The following is an 18,296-nucleotide window of genomic DNA, read 5'->3' on the forward strand; positions in this document are numbered from 1 at the left end:
TGAAACTTCCTCTCCCCAGGGACAGAAGAGAACCGCCTCTGAGGACCTGGAGACAAGGGTCTCCAAACAGGGGAAGAAATCTCCACCGGAGGGTCCTGCCCTGGGGGATACCCTGGCCGCACTATGCCCTCAAGGGGATCAGCCCTCCATCGAGCTGTAAGTAAAAAGGTAAATGAAAATATCTCTCTTTACCTCTGAGGAAAATAACCGAGGCATTTATCTTGCAGTAGAGCTTGCCCGAGCCAAGGAGCAAGCAAGGAGTAGCAATGCGGTCGCTTTAAAGGCGGCCGAAGAGTTAAGGGCCGAACAGGCCGCACATTGCGAGAGCAAAGAAAAAATTACCAAGATGGATGTGGAGTTAAAAGATGCTGTTGACCGTTATCGACTTCTTGAAGAAGAAAACCAGGTGAAGGCGACGGACCTGGAGAAGGCCTGGGTGGCTGCCAAGGAAGCCCGCTCCAAAATTAGAGCAACGAAGGAGGAGCTGAATCAAACTGCTGATATCATTTCTGGGAAGCCCTTATTGTTGCGGACTAAGTTCGGAGATCCGAAATATGCTCCTCTGGACCGGCTATGGAGTTCTGCGGACGAGTACATGGATTTGGCTGCAAGTGCTGCTGATGCGGCCGAGTACTTCAAGGATCAGAAAGGTCATGAAGTGGAGAAGCTGTTCTGGTCACAGTTTCACGCTCCAGTCCGTTCGCTGTTGCTGAATGAGCGATTGACCGGTTGGGCCGAGCTCCATAGATTATCCGGACTTGCCATGAGGTCCATTGTGGATCATCTGTGGCCAGGAGGGCCAAGGCCGAATAGCTACTTTAGCTTAGTGCAACAATTCCTTGGTGCTGTGCCACACATCGATGCTGTAAAGAGGTCGGCGTGCATAGAAGGCTCGCGGATGGCCCTTGCCCGTGTCAAAACATACTGGGCGGAGATGGATGCCACCACTTTTGCGGCACAGGGTTCGGTCATAGGCCGAGTGGCTGCCGAGCACTACTTTGAAGAAGTTCTTGAAGGCGCTCTTTTGATAGAGGCTCAGTGCTCGAAGAATATTATGTTTAAGTGACATGTATTCCCATTGTAAAAACAATGTTTTATTGAGTTTATCAAGGCTGTATTTATACTTTTGCCCGAAAATACTATGATGCCTCCTGTGCAGCCGTTTATGTATATAACCTGAAAGATGGCAGTCGTCGGCTTCAGCCCCCACGCATATAATGCGGGGGTGTTCGCAGAAGACGCATGTTCACACTTGATCCAACGTCTTGGTCCATTAAGGAGGTGATAGCGCAGCGAACTAGGCAATCGGACTATAATGATTTAACACTTTCACTTAGCCAGAGGAGTTTGACAGTGGGGCTACTATATAGCCCCTGGTGGCTCTGCGCTCATACGGATTCGGGGCGCGTACATGCCTGGCCGGGAAACGGCCCTTCATTAAGGCGGAGGAATCCCGAAGATTCCGCTAGGTCATCAAGTGGTTGACCAGTCTCACGCTATATCATGATAGTGAGTTTTCGGCCTTCTTTACTGAGGTGCTCATCTGGATGAACCAGGGCACAATCGTAGTAGTTCTCCTGGTGCCGCCTTAGCCGATAGAGCGGAACGTAAGGCAGCAAAACACAGGAGCCGGGCAAACCCAACATTTGACCAAAGACATGATTCGGAGCTGATGCATATAAGGCCAAATTCGCGACGCCGAACACTCCCTAAGGTATTCGGTCTTTATGATGTAAACCGGGCCTAAAGAGTGCCCTTTGTAATAAGCCCCTAGTGTCCAAGTACGTGCAATATTCTGACGTGGCCACATGCCAATACGTCAGCATCCTTCTCAATTGTACTGAGAATTCGGGGGATGTGTATCAACAAGAGACAGTAAAAAAGGTTTACGCAGGGTCTTAATCTAAAAAGAATCCTTGGAACGGGTCCCTACTGCACGTCTGTGCCTGTGTCTCCATTGTGCCGTATCCTGGACGGGTGTAGCATGATGGTTATCTGTAAAAGAGAGGAACTTAGTTGAAAAATTGTCGTGCAAAAAGGTAGGTTATACTAAATAAACCATGTACAGTTCAAGATAAGTAAGGTTGAGCCTAATTGTCACTTGTTTACACGCGTTGAGCCCCTTATATTGTTATAGGGGTATAGCCATCAAACCTGTATCAATTATATATTGCCGAACCGGACTCGTCTAACCATGTCCGTGGTCTTAACGACCTGTCAGATGCTCTAGTTGGTGAGGCCGTCTAGTGTGCGGCTGCCAAGGCGGCCACACGGTCTTTCACGCGCAAGGAGCGCTCAATATTTCCACTTAATGTAATGATGCCACGTGGACCGGGCATCTTAAGCATGCGAGAAGCGTAATGCGGTATTGCGTTAAAGCGAGCGAAAGCTTCGCGTCCGAGTAGTGCTTGATAGCCACTTTGGAACGGAGTGATGTGGAAGGTTAACTTTTCGCTGCGGAAGTTATCGGGAAAGCCGAATATAACCTCTAGTAGCAGGGAGCCCATGCAATGGGCTTCTGGGCCTGGCGTTACTCCTTTAAAGGTAGTATTGCTATGGCTAATTTTTGTTGGGTCTATCCCCATTTTGCGGATTGTGTCCTGATATATCAGGTTTTAACTACTGCCTCGTCCATCAGGACTCGTGTGAAGTGGTATCCGTCAATTATCGGGTCTAACACCAAGGCAGCCCATCCTGCATGCCAGATACTTGCCAAGTAATCCCGATGGTCAAAGGTGATCGATTGGGACGACCAGTGGCAGAACTCCACGGTGATAGGCCCTGGGGCATGTGTCTCTAGGAGTGCCTCTTTGTTTCTCCCCTTTATCACGTGTAACATGTTTACTGTTTTGACTTCTAGTGGGAATTTCTTCTGTTCCCCAGTGCTTTGCTTGCGAGGCTGATTCTCATCTTCGCTTGGTGTATCCTGCCCCTTGTGTTCGGCGTTGAGCTTGCTGGACTACTTGAAGACCCAACATTCTCTATGGGTATGATTTGCAGGTTTATCGGGGGTGCTGTGGATCTGACATATTTTGTCCAGTATCTTGTTTAGGCTGGACAGTTCGTCTTTGTTGCCTTTGGAGGGCAACTTTTGCTGACCTGGCCGAGAGCTTATGAATCCGACATTTACTGCCGTGCTCTTCGGGCTGTCTTCTTTATCCCAGCGCTTGTTTTTGCTGCGTCGTGGCTTCCCGTTTCCATCCCTGACTTCGGATGTACTTGGGCCGCTGGTGCTGCATCGGGCTAACCAGCTGTCCTCGCCCGCGCAAAAGCGGGTCATGAGGCTTGTTAATGCTGCCATTGTTCTCGGCTTTTCTTGGCCGAGGTGTCTAGCAAGCCATTCATCTCGAACGCTGTGCTTGAAAGCTGCTAAGGCTTCGGTGTCCGGACAGTCGACTATTTGGTTCTTTTTAGTGAGAAACCTGTTCCAAAGCTTTCGGGCTGACTCTCCAGGCTGTTGAGTTATATGACTTAAATTGTATGCATCCGGTGGTCGGACATAGGTCCCTTGAAAATTTTCCCGAAAAGCATCTTCGAGCTCTTCCCAGCTTCCAATGGAGTTTTCGGGGAGGCTTTTAAGCCAGTGCCGAGCTGGCCCTTTGAGCTTGAGGGGTAAGTACTTGATGGCGTGGAGACCGTCTCCTCGAGCCATGTGGATATGGAGGATGTAGTCCTCAATCCAGACCCTAGGGTCTGTCGTTCCGTCGTACGCCTCTATGTTTACGGGTTTGAATCCCTCTGGAAATTCATGGTCCAGCACCTCATCGGTGAAACATAGGGGGTGTGCGGCACCCCTGTATTTGGGTGTACCATGGTGTTCGGATTTTTTTTGTGTTGCATTGCATGCTGGAGCGTGCTTGCTTGGCCCGTAGATGGATCTGGTTGCGCCGTCGTTTTGATGCGAGCCCTCATGTGGATCGCGTACTGGCTTCTGTGCGGCGTCGTTTGCCGCTGTAAGTTGGCCACGAGGTCGTCTATCCGACCGGATGGCTGTTTTGTTTTTTGATTGCGGGGGATCTAAGGCCTCTTTATCGAATTCTGGTAGCAGCTTTCGTTTCGGGTAGCTCTTTGTGTGGCGACTACCGCCGTATTTTGCTGCAGTGTTGAGTACTTTACTCCATCTAATTCTGAGTGTTTCTTGTGCAGCCCTGAGTCTTTGCTTCTGCTTTTTCAGACTCCTCATGGTGGCAACAAGCCTTTGATGGGTATTCTGTTGCTCTGGGTGTCTGTCCGGTGTGATGTCATCCGGACTGTTATCTTCACCGGAGTTGGGTTGTTCGTTTTGATTCTCCGTGTTGCCGTGGTCGGACGGTGGTTCAATGCCGTTCTTGTCGTCCGCTAGCTCACCCTGCTCTATCGCTGGGTCTATATGATCGATGTTTCTGCCGAGGCGGGATTTGGAGCGGCGCTTATGCCGCCGCTTTGACTGCTTCTCGAGGGAACGATCCTCCGCTGCGTCCTTCCGTTCCTCGTCGTCATTTTGTTTCGGTGTGTCCACCATGTATACATCATATGATGAAGTGGGCATCCAGTGCCCTGTGGGCAGTGGCTCCTGTTCGTCTCCTGCATCGTCGTCCATACCGTCGATGTCTTCAGAGTCGAAGTCGAGCATGTCAGTCAAATCGTCGACAGTGGCTACTAAGTGGGTGGTGGGTGGGCGGCGAATTTCTTTGTCATCCGCATCCCAATCCTGCCGGACATAGTTCGGCCAGGATTCTCCTGACAAGGAGAGAGACTTTAATGAATTCAGTGTGTCGCCGAAGGGCGAGTGCTGAAAGATATCCGCAGAGGTGAACTCCATGATCGGAGCCCAGTCGGATTCGATAGGCATGGGCGCAGGCGGTTCGGAGTCCGTGGCCGGGGAAGGATCCGGCAGTTCGGTGACACAGCTCTCGTTAGTGGTGAAGTTAGTATTTGGCTCTATCATCGCTGAGAGTGCGGCCTCCGTGGCGGGGTCTATCCACCCATCCTTGGATGGCGCAACTGGCTCCGAATTGAGGGTCGGAGTGGTCGCCGGTGCGATCTCCCGAACACTGTCCGATGGTAGAGCTAAATCATGCTCATCGTGACCGTGCGGCGCACTCGGCAAGGGCTCGAATCCGTCGAAGATCAAGTCTCCGTGGATGTCGGCCATGTGGTTTATGCTTCCAAACCTGACCTGGTGGCCAGGGGCGTAGCTCTCGATCTGCTCCAGATGGCCAAGCGAGTTGGCCCGCAGTGCGGAGCCGCCGAATACAAAGATCTATCCGGGGAGAAAAGTCTCACCCTGGACTACATCGCTATCGATGATTGAAGGAGCCATCCAGCCTTATGGTGACGACATAGAGGAACTCTCAATGAAAGCACCAATGTCGGTGTCAAAACCGGTGGATCTCGGGTAGGGGGTCCCGAACTGTGCATCTAAGGCGGATGGTAACAGGAGGCAGGGGACACGATGTTTATCCAGGTTCGGGCCCTCTTGATGGAGGTAAAACCCTACGTCCTGCTTGATTGTTCTTGATGATATGAGTATTACAAGAGTTGATCTACCACGAGATCGAAGAGGCTAAACCCTAGAAGCTAGCCTATGGTATGATTGTTGTTGTTCGTCCTACGGACTAAACCCTCCGGTTTATATAGACACCGGAGGGGGCTAGGGTTACACAGAGTCGGTTACAAGGAAGGAGATCTACATATCCGTATTGCCAAGCTTGACTTCCACGCCAAGGAGAGTCCCATCCGAACATGGGAAGAAGTCTTCAATCTTGTATCTTCATAGTCAAACAGTCCGGCCAAAGGATATAATCCGGCTGTCCGGATACCCCCTAATCCAGGACTCCCTCAGTCTCCACGCTTAACGTTCGATGGCGATTTGTATTATGAGTTATGTGATTTGATGTACCAAATGTTGTCCTGAGTCCCGGATGAGATCACATACATGACGAGGAGTCTCGAAATGGTCAAGACGTAAAGATCGATATATTGGAAGGCTATATTCGGACATCGGAAAGGTTCCGAGTGATTCGGGTATTTTTCGGAGTACCGGAGAGTTACGGGAATTCGCCAGGGGAAGTAGTGGGCCTTAATGAGCCATACGGGAAAGGAGAGAAGGGCCTCAAGGGGTGGCCGCGCCCCCCCCATGGAAAGTCCGAATTGGGTGCTCACTATAGTATCAAAACATTTCCGGCAAACAACCAAAGTCTGGCACAACTACAATAGCACAACAATATAGGATCCTCAGTATAGTAGCACAACAAACACATGCACATGTACTCTCCTCTAGCATCTGCATGGACAGAGCTCTATATAGTGTGGGTTTTGGGATGCTCACTATCTGCCTGTCGAGGATGCATGTGTGGTGTTGATGATCTTCGAGCGGCGTCGTCGAGCAGTACGTCGGTGATCTACCTGTGCTCAAGCATTCACAAGATCAATTATTGTAGACACACAAGATCAATTGTGGACCTACAATCCGCCTAATAAAATGCTCATTTTCATTTTATTTACTCTATCAACAAAGTAAACACTCATTTTCATTTACTCTAGCAACGAAATTCAAATGGGTAGCAATAATATGAATTATGAACCAATTTGTCGTTGCATTAGCAAGCATTTGAACACTCTAACAATAGGCATTTTAATAGCAATATGAACACTCTAATAACAGACATTTGAACACTCTAACAACAGACATTTTAACACTCTAACAACATGCATTTTAACATCATTCTAACATGCATTTTAACATGCATTTCAACATTTGGACAACAATCATTTGAACAAAACAAGCATATGAAGAGGGAGGGAAGAGGGGGTGGCACACCTCGGGTTTGGGATCAGGGTCGGGGTCGCCGGGGCAGAGGGGGTGCGTCCTTATCCTCCTTGTCGATCTGCAGAGAGACCAAATTTGGTCAGAGAGAGACCTGCCGGCGGAGAGAAGATGCTACCGGCCTATGGAGGGGTATGCTCGGGGGAGGGCGACACGGGGGGAGGGGCCGGGCCAGGGGTGCACCTAGGGCAGGGGTTAGCACGGGGGGAGGGAGCGTCGGGGTAGCCAGTGGCCGGTGTCGGGTTCGGGTGTGGCGGGCGTCGACGGCGGCGTGGGCGGGTGCGGCGTCGGTGGTGGCATGGGAGCTTAGAGAAAGGGGATCGAGCGAGAGTGAGAGAGAGGAAAGAGATAAGTGTGTGGCTCGATCGTGTTGTGTAGGCAACTTAGCTATAGCGTGGTGTGGCAAAATGCGTTATAGCTAACTTAGGTATAGCGCTGCCCAGCACAAACCGCGCTACTGCTAACTTTTTCTTTTACTTTCCTTTTTCCTTTTCTTTTTCTTTCATTTCATATTCCACAAACTTCGTTCCTTTTTCTTTTTCTTTTTGTTTCATTTCAGTTTCCACAATTTATTAGTTCCTTTTTCTTTTTCTTTCATTTCATTTTGCAAAACTTTCTTCCTTTTTCTTTTTTTATTTGCACTTTTCATTTTCTTATCTTTCATTTGCATTTGTACAAGTTTGTATAGAAGGGGTATATATAGCGCTAGCTAGGTAGGGTTTAATTTGGTCTATCGTTGGAGCAATACCACTGTCGTTACCCTCCGGATAATAATTAGCATAATATACATTACATCATTTGACCACTAACGGCGGTAAACAAAATAGACACACACAAAATTTGTGGATTACTTTGTCAGCTTGGGTGACGACGACGCTTCAGACTGATCTTCTTCCCTCTTTTGTTCATTGTCGAATAATTGAGCCAATTGACTTTTCCTTTTCCAAGGATTACGATCTTTCTTAGGTAATGTAGTCTTCATTCTTCTTTTAACATATGTTTCACCGTCATCAGCATCATCTTCCCTCATCGGGTCACCGTACTGGTCGTAGTCTTCCTCGTTGGCGACTCCATCCATTCCGATGATGCTCCTTTTGCCTCTCCTCATGACAACACGGCTGGGATTGATCGGGTCGGTTATGAAGAAACATTGTGTCACATGTTTAGCGTGTACCCATGGCTCATTTTTGGCGGTGACGTTGACAGTACTGCTATCGGAGTCGGGTATACACATGGTAGTGAAATTTCGGTTTTCTCTTTGTACATTCTTAGCCCATCTGACACAGAACATCGTCGCGCTATGCAATCCAGAGTAGTTAAGCTCCCATATCTCTTCGCCCCTTCCGTAATATCTTTCAGTTACATTCCCGGTTATGGCTTCCATCGTCACCCCTGAGTTTTGGTCATCACTGTTTATATCTTTCTCCTCCGTGTAGAACGTGTATCCGTTGATATCGTATGCTTGATAAGTCGCTAGGTTGGTCGACGGGCCATGTGCTAAGGCGTATACGAGTGTTCCGTTTGGACAACCCTCTTCTGGGGGATTAGCCAGAACTCGCTCTTTGAACCAACGCAAGAAAGTGGAGTTGTGCTCTCTAATAACTTCAGCGTCCATCCTGTGCACCCCACAGTCATGGTACTTCTTTGCGATGGTCTCTTTGTGAAGTGTCACAAAATCTTCTAGCACATCTAGGTGTTGTAGCACTACTAAGTTTGCCCTGTCAAGGTCGTTTTGTTGGCCCGAGCGTAACACATTCACATCCCTATGACCGTTGGTGTGACCTTCGCCTTCGAGCCTTCCACAGTGCTTGTTGACCGGTGTCGGTGTAAAACCGGCGGATCTCGGGTAGGGGTCCCGAACTGTGCGTCTAGGCCGGATGGTAACAGGAGGCAGGGGACACGATGTTTTACCCAGGTTCGGGCCCTCTTGATGGAGGTAAAACCCTACGTCCTGCTTGATTAATATTGATGATATGGGTAGTACAAGAGTAGATCTACCACGAGATCAGAGAGGCTAAACCCTAGAAGCTAGCCTATGGTATGATTGTTATTCGTCCTAAGAACTAGAACTCTTTGGTTTATATAGACACCGGAAAGGGCTAGGGTTACACAGAGTCGGTTACAATGGTAGGAGATCTACATATCCGTATCGCCAAGCTTGCCTTCCATGCCAAGGAAAGTCCCTTCAGGACACGGGACAAAGTCTTAAATCTTGTATCTTCATAGTCCAGGAGTCCGGCGGATGATTTAGTCCGGCTATCCGGACACCCCCTAATCCAGGACTCCCTCAGTAGCCCCTGAACCAGGCTTCAATGACGACGAGTCCGGCGTGCAGATTGTCTTAGGCATTGCAAGGCAGGTTCCTCCTCCAAGTACTTCATAGAAGATTTTGAACACAAAGGTAGTGTCCGGCTCTGCAAAATAAGTTTCCACATATTGCCATAGAGAGAATAATATTTACACAAATCTAATCTGCTGACGTATTCCGCAGCATGACATCACACCACGGCCAAGTCTTTATTTGAATCGTTTTACTGTCCCACCTCAGCGCGTTTAGCGAGGCGGTTTCCTTGGCACGTCTTGTTAAAGCAGAGATCGTGTCCCCTTATTCTGGGATTCTCATCAATACGGGTGTGGGTAACCCAACCACGCCATTGACTACGACGCTTGGGAGATAAGTGAGTTTTACCAGGCTGGTGGGGGCGCATAGTCGCGTCCGCCCATGTAAGGGGATAAGGATCCGCCTTTTCATCCATGCCTTCTTCCTCCTTTGCCTATCCATTTCCGCGTACTCGAGCTCCAGCGCCCAAGTCCGCACACCCCACCTCAACCTTCTCCAGCCATGTCCGGAGCGGGAGGCAAGTGGATGGTCTCCTCCGTCACGGAGGGACACATCAAAAAACCGAGGAAGGTCAGATACTTGTCTAACGGCATTGCGCACCAACTTCCCGAAGAGGGGCAGCTCATCCCCACCCCTAGGCCCCATGAGAGGGTGGTGTTCCTCCCCCATTTCCTCCACGGACTGGGCTTCCCTCTCCACCCATTTGTCCGGGGGCTCATGTTCTACTATGACCTGGATTTCCACGGTCTGGCCCCGAACTTTGTCCTCAATATCTTGGCGTTTATCGTCGTTGCATCTGCCCCCATTTCGGCTTATGGCTCAAGACTTTCAACGTCAAGCCGAAGGTGGTGCGCGGCACCCAGGCGGAGTCCGGAGGCGCCATGGTGGGCAAGATTCCCAACGTCCTATGGCCCGAGGGCTCCTTTGTGGAGTCCCTAAAGGGGTGGTAATCGGGGTGGTTTTACATCACCGAGCCGCACGACCCTGAATGGGTCGCAGCCCCCGAGTTCCGATCCAGACCCCCTACGCGGCTCACCTCCTGGAAAGAGATGGGCCTATTGTGGGGTAAAGAAGGAGAGCTGACCGGACTCCAAACATGCGTCCAAACCCTGGTGGACAAGAAGCTCCAACTTGTCAACGTAGTCCAGGTTATGCTCATCCGCCGGATCCTCCCGTGTCAACAACGGGCTTTCAACCTGTGGGAATTCGACCCGGTGCAGCACCGAACTCTGAGCAGGCTCTTCGACACGACGTACGAAGATGCCTGGAAGGTGCTTTTCAAGGGCGCCGAGGCCCCCACATCCGCTACCGAGGATCGCGGATTCAGCACGCAGCATCGCGCTCGTGCGGTAAGCGGTTTTTACCTTTTATAGGGTATTAGTTTTTCATAGTTTGACTCCATGCGGGATCTTAAGCTCCCTTACCTTTGACAAGATTGGCAGGAGACGTCCGGACAGATCAACTGTCCGGCTCCTTTGCCCGAAGGCCCAGCAAATGCTCGCTTGGTGAAGCTGCTGGTTCCGGCACCCTATGTGGTGCCGGAGAAGAAGGCCAAGAAGAAGGCCACGGGGATTCGGAAGAGTGCCCGGTGCCTGGGGGTGTCAGATTCATCATCCAACGACTCCAAGACACACTCCTCCCGTGAAGACGAGGAGGAGGAAGAAGAGACCTCTCCCCCTCCAGTGGGGGGAGAGAAGAAAAGGAAGGCCGCCCCAACTGGGGAGGCCGAAGGGTCCAAGAAGGGGAAAACCCTTCCTCTGGACGGCTCCACCAACGCCGCCGACGACGAAGAGGAGTGGCCGCACAGGGCCAAGCCCCTGGCTTGATCGTAAGTGTCCGGATACCAGAGTGATTCATAGTATTCCTCCATTGCACAACTTTTCCTTATGTCGAACATGTTTATGCAGTCCACCCAAAGACTGGCTCGACGTGTCGTCGAGCGGTTCCCTGGATTCGTCGGATGTGAATTCGCTTCCGACGGCTACCTCCCCCACCCTACGGACGGCGCCGAGGTGCTGTCACAACAGGTTCCAAGCCAGGAGGAGGTGGTCCTGGAGGCGCCGCAAGGCGACCTCCCGGACTCCAGGCGCAAAGGGGATAAAACCCCCAAGGGCTCCGAGTCCGGCCTTGAGCCGGACACCGCGTCGGAACCTTCAATGGTTCCGGACTCCAGTAGGCGGCCTCTTTCCAAGAGGAGCGAGCCTACCGAGACAGTGACCTCCGTCCAACCGGAGGCACCGGACAATTTGCTGGAGATGCTTAATGGCGCCTCCATCGATGAGGAGCACCGCACTATTATGAGTGCGGTGATACAGAAGGTTCAGTCCGCCAAGAGCGGACTGACTGAAGCCTGTGCCAACCTTCTAACAGGCTTTGAGGTAAGTAAAGAATATGTAAAAATATTATCGCATAGACAGTAGCCCCTGATGCTCTGTTCGACGTTCGGAAAGAAAATCCGAATAGAGGATCTAATAACATTCGTAGGAGTCTAACATAATCAAGTCAATATGCGTATGCAGGGTTCACTGCTTGCCTCCGCCGCACTGACTGCGGAGGTGGATACGCTGAAGCAAAACCTTGCGCGGTCCGAGAACGAGCTCGGCCATTCCAAGAGGCAACTCGAGGAGAAGGAAGGTAAGTAATACCTTGCGCAAGTATATAGAGAAGATGTGGTTGCAAAAAATGACAGGATCAATGTGCTATTATAGGGGCCACGACCGAGGTGGCAACCCTTAAGCAAGCGTTGTCCGAGGCCGAAAACAGAGCGGCCGCGGAGCGCACGGAGAGAGGGAAGCAGGAGGCACGGGTGGAGGAGGTGCAGAAAGAGCTCCAGGTTCTCATGAAAAAACACGAGAGTTTGGTGCTTAACTCAAAGATGCAAGCGTCCGAGCTTGCGGCTGCCCTTAAAAGCGCAAAGATGCCAATGCCGAAGCCTAGAAAGACCTCAAAGAAATTGAAGCGATGAAGAGGATAGCGGCGGGTAAGGCATTCATTATGCAAAGCAAGCACGTGAAAGTGAATTACTTGTTACTTACCCGAGTCCGGAGCTCTCCAGGAGCATTCGCGGATTTGCCCCGCAGTGCGTCGGATGCCGCCGCCTACTACCGAGCCGAAGAGGGGAGCTCGACGGAGAAGGTGTTCTAATCTCAGTATGCTGAGGCCAGACACCTGGTGCCTTTGAGCGACCAGCTGAAGCAAATGGTCGAGCTCCACAAGGTTGCCGAACAGGCCATAAAGGGCCTCATAGTTCGGCTGTGGCCTCGAGAGGCTCTGCCTGGGAGCTACTTCGGGCTGGTGAGGCGGCTGGTGGATGCCTGTCCATGGCTTGAAGTAATCAAGCGCTCCGTCTGCATCGAAGGTGCCCGTAGGGCGCTTGCCCGTGCTAAAGTGCACTGGGGCAAGATGGATGCGGAGAAGCTGGTGAAGGACGGGCCGCCGCCGGGCAAGGAGCATCGCGTCCCGGAAGCGTATTATGAGGGCGTCCTGAAGGGTGCCCGTCTTATAGCGGATGAATGCTCCAAAGATGTAATTTTTGAGTAAACTCTCATTTGTGATCATGTACGCTGAAAACTTGTTCATATGCGCTAAGCAACGCTTTTGAATTTAAAATATTACCTTCTGTGCGGCTGTTTATCAAATTTGAGAGATGACGAGTCGTCGGCTTCTGCCCCCATGCCACGAGTGCTGGGGTGTTCAGGATAAACATGAGCGCTCTTTTTCCCATTCTTGGGTCCTTCGAGGGAGGCGCTCAACACAACAAACAAGGCAATCGGACTATAATGCTTGAACACTCTCACTTAGCCATAGAATTCTATAATTTTAAATTTCGGCGAAGCCCCTAGTGTTCGGAAGACCGAGTTCGGGGCGCTATCCACGCCTAGTCCAGAGAAAGCCGACTCCTCGCTCTAAGCGGCATAAGTCTTTAGGGACTCGAAAACCTCTCGAACAGTGATCAGCTCTCGCCTTATCATGACAGTCAGTTTTAGCTTTCTCTACTGAGGTGCTTAGCCCAGCTCAACTGGGGCACAATCGCAGTAGTTCTCCTAGTGCTACCTTAGCCGATATAACAGAACGTAAGGTACCAAAACATAGGAGCCGGGCAAACCCAACATTTGACCCAAGACATGAGTCGGAGCCGATGCATATAATGCTATAAGTTCGAGGTGCCGCACTTGTGAAAGTGTTCGGACTTCTCACGCCGTATTGCGGGGTACTTGAGCCCCTAGCGTACTGGCCGTACCAAAGTGTACGGGTGCAACATGTCATTAATGAACATATATTCGTAAAAAAGGTAACGCAATAATAGACGGAAGCTATGCATTGTTTATTTAAAAAGGATGCGATCAAAGCAGGACGATACAAATAGTGCGATCAGCAAAATATGGGACTATCAAATATGTCCTTTCCAGGGGCGAGCTGCGGAATGTTATGCAAAACAGGTATACTGCTCATTATAGAGACCACCTTAGAGTTCTGTAGTGCGGCGTAGTTTTCTGCTTCCCTGGTTATATCGTTTGTGCGGCAATTGTACTGCCGGACAAGCCTTCCAAAGAATGGAGTCTTGAAAATAAGAGAAAATTTAAGAAATCGGCAGCCCCTAGTGCGGTTTAAGCCGTCTTTCGGGCGTGCCGTGATGGTGCCCCTCCCCCTGTGCTCATGGTATTTCTAGAGTGTAGTTATGTACGTGCAACACTGGTTTCGCAAGTTCGCGAGGGCTGGGGTTGGGGCCGCATTGCTACGCTTGCTCGGAACGTGCCAGGCGGTCTTGTTGTAGGTTACTTCGGGCGCGCTTGACGGTGTCCGGACGTTTAATGGCCGGACTGGAGAATTGCCTTGAGAGGCTGCTTTGTACTTCCGTTGCGATAGTCGCCGTATGCTCCTCCATTCGGAGAGAGCGTTCGGTGTTTCCATTGATCGTGATGACTCCTCGAGGGCCTGGCATCTTGAGCTTGAGGTATGCGTAGTGCGGCACCGCATTGAACTTGGCAAATGCGGTTCGCCCGAGCAGTGCGTGATAGCCACTGCGGAACGTGACTATGTTGAAGATTAACTCCTCGCTTCGGAAATTATCCGGAGATCCGAAGACCACTTCAAGTGTAACTGAGCATGTACAGTTGGCCTCTACACCTGGTATGACGCCTTTAAAGGTCGTTCTAGTAGGTTTAATCCTCGAGGGATCGATGCCCATTTTCCGCACTGTATCCTGGTAAAGCAGGTTCAGGCTGCTGCCGCCGTCCATAAGGACTCTAGTGAGGTGAAATCCATCAATAATTGGGTCTAGAACCAATGCGGCTAATCCGCCATGACGGATGCTAGTGGGGTGGTCCCTTTGATCAAAAGTGATCGGGCAGGAAGACCATGGGTTGAACTTTGGGGCGACTAGCTCCATCGCGTATACGTTCCTTAGCGCACGCTTCCGCTCCCTCTTGGGGACGTGGGTTGCATATATCATGTTCACCGTCCGCACTTGTGGGGGAAAACCTTTCTGTCCACTGTTGTTTGGCGGCCGGGGCTCCTCCTCATCATCGCTATGCAGCCCCTTGTCTCTGCTTTCGGCATTTAACTTGCCTGCCTGCTTGAACACCCAACAATCCTTGTTGGTGTGATTGGCTGGTTTTTCGGGGGTGCCATGTATCTGGCATGAGCAGTCGAGTATTCGGTCCAAACTGGACGAGCCCGGAGTATTTCTTTTGAAAGGCTTTTTCCGCTGACCGGGTTTAGAGCCTCTGAATCCGGCATTAACTGCCGTATCCTCAGCATTGTCGCTGTTAATGCGGTGCTTTTACTTGTTGTGACGCGACCTGCCACTACTGTCCTTGGTATCCGAATTACCAGGGCTCTTGGTCATGTTATTTCTCTGAGCTAGCCAGCTGTCTTCTCCCGCGCAAAAGCGGGTCATAAGTGTCGTGAGGGCTGCCATAGATTTCGGCTTTTCCTGTCCTAGGTGTCGTGCAAGCCACTCATCGCGGATGTTATGCTTGAAGGCTGCTAGGGCCTCTGTGTCCAGAAGTCGACGATTTGATTTGTCTTGGTTAGGAACCGTGTCCAGAATTGTCTGGCCGATTCCTCTGGCTGCTGAATCATGTGGCTTAGGTCATCGGCGTCTGGTGGTCGCACATAAGTGCCCTGGAAATTGTCAAGGAATGCAGCTTCCAGGTCCTCCCAACAACCAATTGATTCTGCTGGCAAGCTGTTAAGCCAATGCCGGGCTGGTCCTTTAAGTTTGAGTGGGAGGTCTTTGATGGCGTGTAGGTCATCACCGCGGGCCATGTGGATATGAAGGAGATAGTCCTCGATCCATACTGCAGGATCTGTTGTGCCATCGTATGATTCGATGTTCATGGGTTTGAAACCCTCAGGGATTTGATGATCCATTACTTCATCTGTGAAGCACAGTGGGTGTGCGGCGCCTCTGTATTGGGCTACATCACGACGCAGCTCAAACGAGCTTTGTCTAATGTGTTCGGCCCGGCCGGATTTACTGTATCCGGCGTGACGAGTATCGTCTCATGCCGTGGGGTGCCCACGTGATCCGTAGATCGATCTTGTTTGCCTTGCCTTGTCCTCCAATATATCTCGCAGGTCTGGTGCATTTTCCCATGCCTTGGTAGTTTTGAGCAGCGCCGGGGTGCGGCTTGAGTGGAGGGCCGAGAGGCCTCTCTGTCGCGGCCACGGGGTAGCCGGTCGGCCGCATCATGCGTTGGTGATATAGGTTTAGGTGCTTCCTCCTCTAATTGGGGTAGCAACATGCGCTTTGGGTAGCTCTTGGAGGGGCGTTCGAGTTCATACTCTTCGGCCGCAAGGACTTCAGTCCATCTGTCGGCTAGCAAATCTTGATCAACTCTAAGCTGTTGCTGTTTTTTCTTGAGGCTACTCGCCGTGGCCATAAGCCTGCATTTGAAACGCTCTTGTTCGACGGGATCCTCTGGCACGACAAATTCGTCGTCGTCGAGGCTTGCCTCGTCTTCGGAGGGAGGCATATAATTATCGTCCTCGACCTCTGTGTCTGCCGCTCTCTCATGAGGGCTGGCTTCTCTATCCTCCTGTGCTGAATCTTGCTGGAGGTGGTTGTCTTTGGCACTGTCCGGGGTCTTATTATCCCCCGTGCCGGAATCACCATTTTTGTTTTGGCGGGATTTAGAGCGGCACCGCTGACGCCGGCGCTTAGGCTGCTTCTTGGAGGGGTCATCCTCCGCTGTTCCATCGCCATTGCCTTCTTTTGGGGTGTCCACCATGTATATATCGTACGATGAGGTGGCTTTCCAGTGCCCTATAGGCGCTGGTTCTTGATCGTCTCCTGCATCGGCGTCCATACCATCGATGTCTTCAGAGTCGAAGTCGAGCATGTCGGTTAAATCATCGACAGTGGCTACGAAGTGGGTGGTGGGTGGGCTTTGAATTTCTTCATCATCCGCATCCCAACCTTGCCGACCATAGTCTGGCCAGGGCTCTCCTAACAAAGAGAGAGACTTTAGTGAATTCAGAATATCGCCGAAGGGCGAGTGCTGAAAGATGTCTGTGGCAGTGAACTCCATGATCGGTGCCCAATCGGGTTCGATTGGTCGGGGTGTGGAGGACTCGGAGTCTGGAGAGGAGTCCGGCTCCTTGGAGTTACGGGCTTCGCAGAGAATAGGGCTGGTGTTCGGCTCGATCGCCGTAGAGATTGCAGCCCCCAAGGCGGTGTGTAACCACCCATCCTCGGTTGGTGTGATCGGCTCCGAGCTAGGGGTCGGAGCGGACGTGGGTGCGGCCTCCAGGGCACTGTTCGGCGGCAGAGCTAAATCATGCCCATCGTGACAGTGCGGCGCGCTCGGCTGTGGCTCGAATCCGTCGATGATCAAGTCTCCGCGGATGTCGGCCGTGTAGTTCAAACTTCCAAATGTGACCTGATGGCCAGGGGCGTAGCTTTCGATCTGCTCTAGATGACCAAGCGAATTGGCCCGTAGTGCAAAGCCGCCGAATACGAAGATCTGTCTGGGGAGAAAAGTCTCACCCTGGATCGCATCGCTGTTGATGATCAGAGAAGCCATCGGGCCTAAAAGTGACGACACAGAGGAACTCTCAATGAAATCACCAATGTTGGTGTCAAAACCGGCAGATCTCGGGTAGGGGGTCCCGAACTATGCGTCTAGGACGGATGGTAACAGGAGGCAGGGGACACGATGTTTTACCCAGGTTCGGGCCCTCTTGATGGAGGTAAAACCCTACGTCCTGATTGATTAATATTGATGATATGGGTAGTACAAGAGTAGATCTACCACGAGATCAGAGAGGCTAAACCCTAGAAGCTAGCCTATGGTATGATTGTTATTCGTCCTATAGATTAAAACTCTCCGGTTTATATAGACACCGGAGAGGGCTAGGGTTACACAGAGTCGGTTACAATGGTAGGAGATCTACATATCCGTATCGCCAAGCTTGCCTTCCACGCCAAGGAAAGTCCCTTCCGGACACGGGATGAAGTCTTCAATCTTGTATCTTCATAGTCCAGGAGTCCGGCCGATGATATAGTCCGGCTATCCGGACACCCCCTAATCCAGGACTCCCTCAACCGGTAAACCAACAACAGGGTCTCCAGTGCCTACTAGATAACTCTCACAGAAAGAGATGCACTCTTTGGTCAGATATCCCTAGGCTATGCTTCCATCTGGACGGGACATGTTACGAACGAATCCTTTGATGACCCAATTTATCCTCTCAAACGGCATCATGCTGTGCAGGAATGTCGTTCCTAGGTAGATGATGTCGTCCATGATGTGGACACATAGATGCACCATGACATCAAAGAACGCGGGCAGGAAGTACATCTCTAGGTCATTTAGTATAACGATCTCTTCCTGTAGCCTATGGAGTTGCTTCACACCGATCGGCTTTCAAGAGATAGCATCAAAAAAGTGGCATATGTCACTAAGCCTCTCATGCACATGTGTGTCCATAATCCCTCTAAGTGCAATCGGGAGTAACTGCGTCATCATCACATGACAGTCATGAGACTTCATCTCACTGAACCTTTTTTTCTTAGTGTCCAAATATCTTCTTATCTTCCCACAGTATCCGGAACTAACTTTGATTATGGCAAGGCACTTGAACAATTAATCGACCTCCTTCGGATCTAAGGTGAAGCAAGAGGGGGGGGGGGGCAATATT

Source organism: Triticum aestivum, chromosome 7A (genome assembly GCF_018294505.1).
Source record: "Triticum aestivum cultivar Chinese Spring chromosome 7A, IWGSC CS RefSeq v2.1, whole genome shotgun sequence".
Taxonomy (NCBI): domain Eukaryota; kingdom Viridiplantae; phylum Streptophyta; class Magnoliopsida; order Poales; family Poaceae; genus Triticum; species Triticum aestivum.